The sequence below is a fragment of the Dasypus novemcinctus genome, chromosome 28 (assembly GCF_030445035.2).
Source record: "Dasypus novemcinctus isolate mDasNov1 chromosome 28, mDasNov1.1.hap2, whole genome shotgun sequence".
Taxonomy (NCBI): Eukaryota; Metazoa; Chordata; class Mammalia; order Cingulata; family Dasypodidae; genus Dasypus; species Dasypus novemcinctus.
This window is the reverse complement of record NC_080700.1, coordinates 28,578,213-28,585,617: the sequence shown is the minus strand read 5'-3', so window position 1 is coordinate 28,585,617 and position 7,405 is coordinate 28,578,213. Positions and strand designations below refer to the sequence as shown.

Genomic DNA, 7,405 nt, shown 5'->3' with positions numbered 1-7,405 from the left:
AGTTCCTTTCATTCAGAGTAAAAACTTTCCAATTCATCCAAGTTGCTGATGGTATTAATAGTCTGTCCTCTTTCTTGTGGAGTATTCCATTGTGTGGCTGTACCACAATAAGTGATACAAACCTGTTGAAGGAGATTTGGGCTGTTCCCAGTTTAGAATGATTATGAATAGACCTGCAAACATTCAAGTACAAGTTTTTGTGTGAACGTAAGTTTTCATGTTCTCTAGGGAAACACCTACGGATGAGATTGCTGGGTTATGATAAGTTTCACTTTATAAGAAACTGACAAAGATTTCCAGAGTGGCGGTGCCACGGTGCATCCCCACCAGCACAGTATGAGAATTCCATTTGCTCTACCAATTAGCCATTCTAATAGGTGTTGTTCTAATTTGTACTTCCCTCATGGCAAATGGTAAAGATCTTTTCATGTGCTGATTTGTCATTCATATACCTTCTTTGGTGAAGTTTCCATTCAGGTCTTTTGCCTAATTTTTAATTGTGCTTTATTTTCTTATTTTGAGTTTTGAGACTACTATATATATTCCAGTTTTGAGAGTAATATACATATATATATAAATCTTTTCAGGCTGTGATTTGTGCATATTGTATTCTAGTCTATAGATTGTCTTTGGAAGAGCAAAAGGCCTTAAATTTGATGAAGTCTAATTTATTAATTTTTTTTCTTTTATGCCCATGCTATGTCCAAGAACTCTGTCTAAACCCAAGTAGCAAAGAATATTTACCCATGATTTATTCTAGAATTTTTATCATGCTGTATTTTACATTTAGATTTACAATCCATCTTGAATTAGTTTTTTTTGTATAAGGTGTGAGATTTATGTCCTCACACCTGATTCTTTTGCACATGGATGTCCCACTGGTCAACCACTCTTTGTTGAGAAGACCATCCTTTCTCCATTGAACTGCCTCTGCATCTTTGCCAGAAATCAATTACAACATGTCCATTAGATCTCGTGGTAGGCAGAATAATGGTTACCCAAAGTTGTCCATGTCCCAGTACCCGAATGTGATTATTGCAAAGGGACTTCACCGATGTGAGTAAACTAAACACTTGCAGTAAGGAAGTTATCCTGGATTATCTGGGGAGAAGGGGAAATGTAATCACAAAGTTCCTTATAAGTGGAAGAGAATGGCAGGAAAGGAAGTCAAAATCGCTGGTTTAGAAGATGGAGGAGCGAGGTCACGAGCCAAGGAATGTAGGCAAGGCCAGGAAGCTGGAAAAACCAAGGCACAGGCTCTCCCCTAAGGTCTCTGGAAGGCACACAGCTCTGCAGCACCTTGACTTTGTCAAGGGAGACCCATTTAGAGTCCTGACATCTGGAATATAAGCTTTGCGGTTTTGCATAAGCCACTAGGTTGATGGCAATTGGCTATAGCACCCAGAGGAAACCAATACAGTCCTTGAAAACGCTGTTCTAAGAAAACTGGTGGTCACAGTGGTGGCTGCCACCATCCGGGGGTGAGCTGGCGGGTTCCCTGCACCCCTCTGCAAGCCCCTCGTGTCCCTAGTAGATCCAGTGACTGGGGAGGCACCGCAGCAGCCCAAGCTCAACGGAAAGGCCGCAGTGGTGGAGGTAGTGGCCGGGCTGGGGAGCGGTCGCTCTGCAGGGCGAATGGGACCAGCCCCTCTGCCTTCCTTCCAAATTGGCCAGAAGCACCACGACCCTAGGGTCCGCCCAGGCCACAGACCCGCCCAGCGGCCAGCACCCTGCAGGTCACCCTCCAGCAGCAAGGACATCTTCTCCAAGGGGACAGTGAAAGCACTGAAAGAGAAGATTGAACCTGAAAAGGGAAAGAGGCCTTTCTGGTTGCAGGCCAAAAATTAATTTATGCAAGCGAACTTCTTCCTGATGACACTGAAGTCAGAAACTGTAAAACTGATGAGAACTTTGGGGTGGTTATGGTGACAAAAGCCCAAGGCAGTGGTGCCAGCTACAGTACTGCAATCCAATCCCGCCGCCGCTGCTTGCAGTTACTTCATCCAAAACTGTGGCTCAGGCCCCAGCCCCTGCCCCAGCTGTGGCTCCCACATCCGCACCTCCCCCATCCCTCCAGCTTCAGCCAGGGCATCTTCTGAACGTGCACCTGCTACTGCAATGGAACAAGAGAAACCTGCAGAAAAACCAGCTGAGACACCAGGGGCTTCTTGAAATGACAGCCAACCGGGATGTTCTAATTCCATCAGAACTTTTTGGAGATACAACAAGTATACTTGTGACCGGTCAGTCATATGAGAATCTGGTAACCGAGAGCTTGTCAGTGGGCTATGAGGGAGAGCGAGTATTTGTAGCCTTGACAGCCAGTCTCAGGAACCATGACAGCAGTGGGGTACCTTTTGATGGGAGTCCATGGAAGTAAAGGAAGTTGGGTGGCCCCTTGAGCAAGCTAGCACTGGGGTTCCTCAGTCTTCAGCCGTGGCGATAGTGGCAGCAACTACCCTGTGACAACTACAAGTTCTGGAGGACATATGCTTGAATTTTATGCAATCAACCTCAGTTCCAACGGATGAGACACATCGTTCAACAGCATCCTTCCCTGCTTCCAGCATTGCTGCAACAGGTAGGTTGAGAGATGCCTCAGTTACTGCAACGAATTAGCCAACACTGGGAGCGTTTTGTTTAGATGTTCAAGGAACCAGTTCAAGACATTGGCCGGCAAGGAGAAGGGGGGTGGAGGTGGCAGTGGAGGAGCTGCAGAAGCTGGAAGTGGTCATATGACTACATTCAAGTGACACCTCAGGAAAAAGAAGCTATGGAGAGGTAGAAGACTAGGATTTCCTGAAGGACTTGAGATAAAAGCCTATCTTGCTGGAGAGAAAATGAAAGTTGGCTGCCAATTTTGCACTACAGCAGAACTTGGATGAAGATCAAAAGGGACTTGCGTTGAATCTCACACTTCACACCAGTGCCTTATACGAACTTTGCGCACTAGCTTATCTGGGATGATTTGGGCATATATCCACAATTCTTGCAATAAGGCGGTAGAAGGTTGGGGGTGGAAAAGGAGGGATCTAAGACAGGGCAGGGATAAATACAGTGCATGCCTGCTTGTTAGCAAATGCTGCAGATCTGCACAGGGGGTGAAATATTATACAATCCCAAACCAGCTTTTCCAGGTCTTTATTTCTTCTATAACATAGTATATGTGTCTTTTCCTAGGTTTTAGTCTTTTTAGTGTACTAGATGCAGAAATTTAGTGTAATGCCCTGCCTTATATTCCTTTGACTTAACATTGGTGTCCATAAGACTTTTAGCTACCTAGAAACTACAGTCTCTATTTCATGGCAACACTGGATAATGGCTTTTTGAAACTGGAGACGTATTTGGAGCACCTGTAAACAGAAATGCCAAATTATTGATGGTTATGGTTGCTGCTTCAAATAAGTATAAAACTGATGTGTAAGGAAGCCCATTCTTTTATATTAAACACTTGGGGGAGAAGATTGAGGGAGAAGGGGTACCTTTTCTTAAAATAAAAGCAATCACTGCTATTTTAAAATTCCTGATCATTGAATATGACAAGACCATTTTACCATGATTTGAGAGGCTGTACAAGTCTAGTCAGAGTTTATTTTCCTGTTTACATTTTTGTTTGGGGGGAAAAAATTGGTAGGTATCTGCTTTTTCCGTCATTGTTATAGTGCAATAAAAATTTTAAAACAACCCTTTATTTGCTTTTGATTTACCCCTTTGTGAACTGAGCACTTCTGGGGCTAATGGAGAAATGCAGCCTTCACTCCCCTCTCCCTTGCCCTTCCTGAGCCAGAAATGTGTTTCAAATCAGCTAGTGGTGAGTTCAAACTGCTGCCTTTTTTTAAGCCCACAAAATGCTGATTCGGTTCAAAAGTAATGCAAATGTTTCAAAACTGGGTTTCTGATATTTGTAAAAGTTTTTCTTCAGTAGATAAAAAAGGTATAACCATTGAAGTCATTAGTATTATATTGCTTTCAAAAAGAGAAGCTGGGGAAGCAGATGTAGCTCAAGCAATAGGGCTCCTGTCTACCATATGGGAGGTCCAGGGTTCCTGGTGAAGGCAAGCTGGCCCTCACAGCAAGTTGGCCTGAGCGGAGAGCTGGTGCAGCACGATGACACAACAAAAACAGACACACAGGAGAGACAATAAGAGACGCAGCAGACCAGGGACCTGAGGTGGTGCATGAGATTGAGCGCCTCTCTCCCACTCTGGAAGGTCCCAGGATTGGTTCCCAGTGCCACCTGAGAAGATAACAGACATAGAAGAACACACAGTGAATTGACACAGAAAGCAGACAATGAGCTTAAAGAAGACAAGTACATCCCTGAATAGGACTGATGAAAAGAGACAAACAGCTCTTGTTCCCAGTCTCAGAAGGAAAGCATTCATACTTTCACCATTTATGTTAGCTGTGGGTTTTTGTATATGTCCTTTCTCAAGTTGAGAAAGTTCCATTCTGTTCATAGTTTGCTGAGAATTTTTATCATGAATGTTAAATTTTACCAAATCCTTTTCCAATGTCAATTGATATGGCCATGTGGTGTTTTTCCTTTAGAAGGTTAGGATGTTGGATTACACTGATTTTCAAATATTGAACCAGTCTGGCATTCCCTGAATAAATTCATCTTGGTGATCATGTGTGGAGCAGTTTGATATGAATTCTGAAAATAGATATTTGGATTATATTTGTAATCTGGTCTGTACCTGGGCATGATTAACTTATTATTAGGGCTTTAATTGGGTCACATCAGTAGGGTGTTGAGTTCCCGCCCCTTGGTGGGTGGGGACTCACAGATAAAAGGCATGGCAAAGGGCAGAGTTGGGGGTTTTTGATGTTGGAATTTTGATGTTGGAGTTTGATGCTGAAGCCTTAAGCTGGAGCCCCAGGAAGTAAGCTCACAGAGGAAAGAGAAGCAAGCCCCAGGAAGAGAAGAACCCTGAGCCCAGAGAGAAGCAAGACCCTGGAAGGGAGGAACCCAGGAAGCCTGAACCCTCACAGACATTGGCAGCCATCTTGCTCCAAATAGACTTTGGTGAGAAAAGTAACTTATGCTTTATGGCCTGGTATCTGTAAGCCCCTACCCTAAATAAATACCCTCTATAAAACCCAACCAATTTCTGGTATTTTGCATCAGCACCCTTCAGGCTGACTAATACAATGTATAATTATTTTCAATCTATTTCTGGATTTATTTTGCTAATATTTTGTTAATTATTTGTGTAGTCTATTTTCATGAGGGATAATCATGTTTTGCTTTGTTTTCTTTTTTTGTATATATTTGGTTTGGGAATCAGGGTATTGCTGTCCACATAAAATGAGGAGTCATTGTCTCACATAGACAGAGGACTATTTAGGTTATTTCTTCCTAAGTTTTGGTAGTTTGTGTCTTTCAATGAATTTGTCCATTTCATCTATGTTGTTGGTTTTATGTGTATAATTTGTAGTGATCCTTTATTGTCCCTTTAATGTTTACAGGGTTTAAAGTGAGATCCTGTCCTTCATTCATATTAAAATAATTTTTCTCTTTTTTCTTTGTCCATTTTATTATAGCTTAATGAAATTTATTGATACTTTCAAATAATGAGCTTTTGGTTTTGTTCTCTACATTGTTTTTCTGTTTTCAATTTCATTGATTTCAGCTTTTATCATCTTTGAGTTGATTTTGCTTTTATTTTTATAATTTCTTAAGATAAAAGCTTAGATTATTAGTTTGAGGTCTTTCTTTTCTAGGGTAAGTATTTACCTAGAAGAAAACGTGATTTAGTACACTTTGATATATTTTGATATATGCTATTTTCATTTCATTCTGTTCAAAATATTTTCTAACTTCCCTTTGGACTTCCTCTTTTACCTATTGATTATAAAAATGTGCTGTTTAGTTTCCAATTATAAATGATTAGAGATTTTCCTGTGATATTTGTTTTATTCATTTGTACTTTAATTCCATTATGGTCAGAAACATGCTTTGTATTATTTCAATTTGTTTAAATTTATTAAGTTTTTTTTAATGACCTAGAATGTGGCATATTTGCATGCATATTCCATGTGCACTTGAAAAAATTATGTATTTATTCTGCTGTTGTTGGGTGGAGTGTTCTATAAATGCCAAATAAATCCAGTTAATTGATGATAACTTTGCTAATTTTCTGAATATTTCTCTATCAATTACTAAGACAGGTAACGTTAAAATCTCAAACTGTATTTGTGGATTTGTCTCTTTCTCTTTTCAGTTCTGTCAGTTTTTGCTTCGTGCATTTTGAAGCTCTGTTTCTTGGGTATCTTCTTGGTGAATTGATCCTTACCATTGGGCATTGCCATTATGCAAGGTTCCTCTTTATCCATGAAAAATATCTTTGTTCTGAAATCTATTTTGTCTGGTATCAAGTGGCCACTCCAGCTTTTGATTGGTATTTGCATGGTATATCCTTTTCCACCCTTCAAATATTTATTTGAAGTGAGTTTCTTGTACACAGTATAAAGTTGGGGTCTGTCTTTTCTAAATCTATCCTGACAGTTTCTAGCTTTTAACTGGTGTGATTAGACGACTTACATTTAATATAATTATTCGTATGATAGTGTTCAGGTCTACCATTTTATTGTTTTCTGTTTTTGCCTTTTGCTTTTCCTTCCTGTTTCTTCTTTCCTAATTTATTTTGGATTATTTGAACATATGACAGTATTCTATATCTGTTTATCTATGGTGTTCTTTCACATGTCTTTGTGTAATTTTTTTTAGTGATTGCTTAAGGGATTACCTCAGACATAATTAGCTTTCTATGGTCTACTTAGAATCAATATTTCACCACTTCAAATTGAATGTAGGAACCTACTATCATACAGTTTCCTTTACCTTCTACCTTTATGGTATCTCATGTGTTAATCCACACACACTGAAAACCCCAGTAGACAGTGTTCCAATACTTGTTTTTAATCACCAAACATCTTTTAAAGTACTCAAGAGAAGAACTATTATATTTATTTATTTATTTACCATTCCTGCTTTTTCTTCATTCCTTGTTTCATGTTTCCCTTTGGTATCATCTCTTTTGTCTGAAAAAATTTCCTTTAGCAATTCTTTTAGAGCAGGCCTTCTACCAATAAATTCTTTGTTTTCCTTAATTTGAGTGTATCTTTATTTCACATTCATTCCTAAAGAACACTTTCACTGGATATAGACATCTAGGTTGATAGTTCTTTTATTTCAGCATTTCCTTCTTGCCCCCATGCTTTCTAATCTGCAGTATTTGAATCTTTATTTCCCTATCAGTAAAACACTACTTTTACTCTGACTGCTCTCAATATTTTTTTTTTTTTTTTTTGTCTTTAGTCTTCAGTGATTTGATTATGACATATCTGGGCATGGATTTCTTTGAGTTTATGTACTTCGGGTTTGCTGATTTTCTTGAAT

The 7,405-nt window shown here is 39.6% G+C and overlaps 1 pseudogene; it reads left to right on the top strand.

Moving 5' to 3' along the window:
* The first annotated feature begins 959 nt into the window (after nucleotides 1-959).
* On the top strand, nucleotides 960-2,967 carry LOC101411912 (UV excision repair protein RAD23 homolog B pseudogene; annotated as a pseudogene).
* The last annotated feature ends 4,438 nt before the right edge of the window (nucleotides 2,968-7,405 follow it).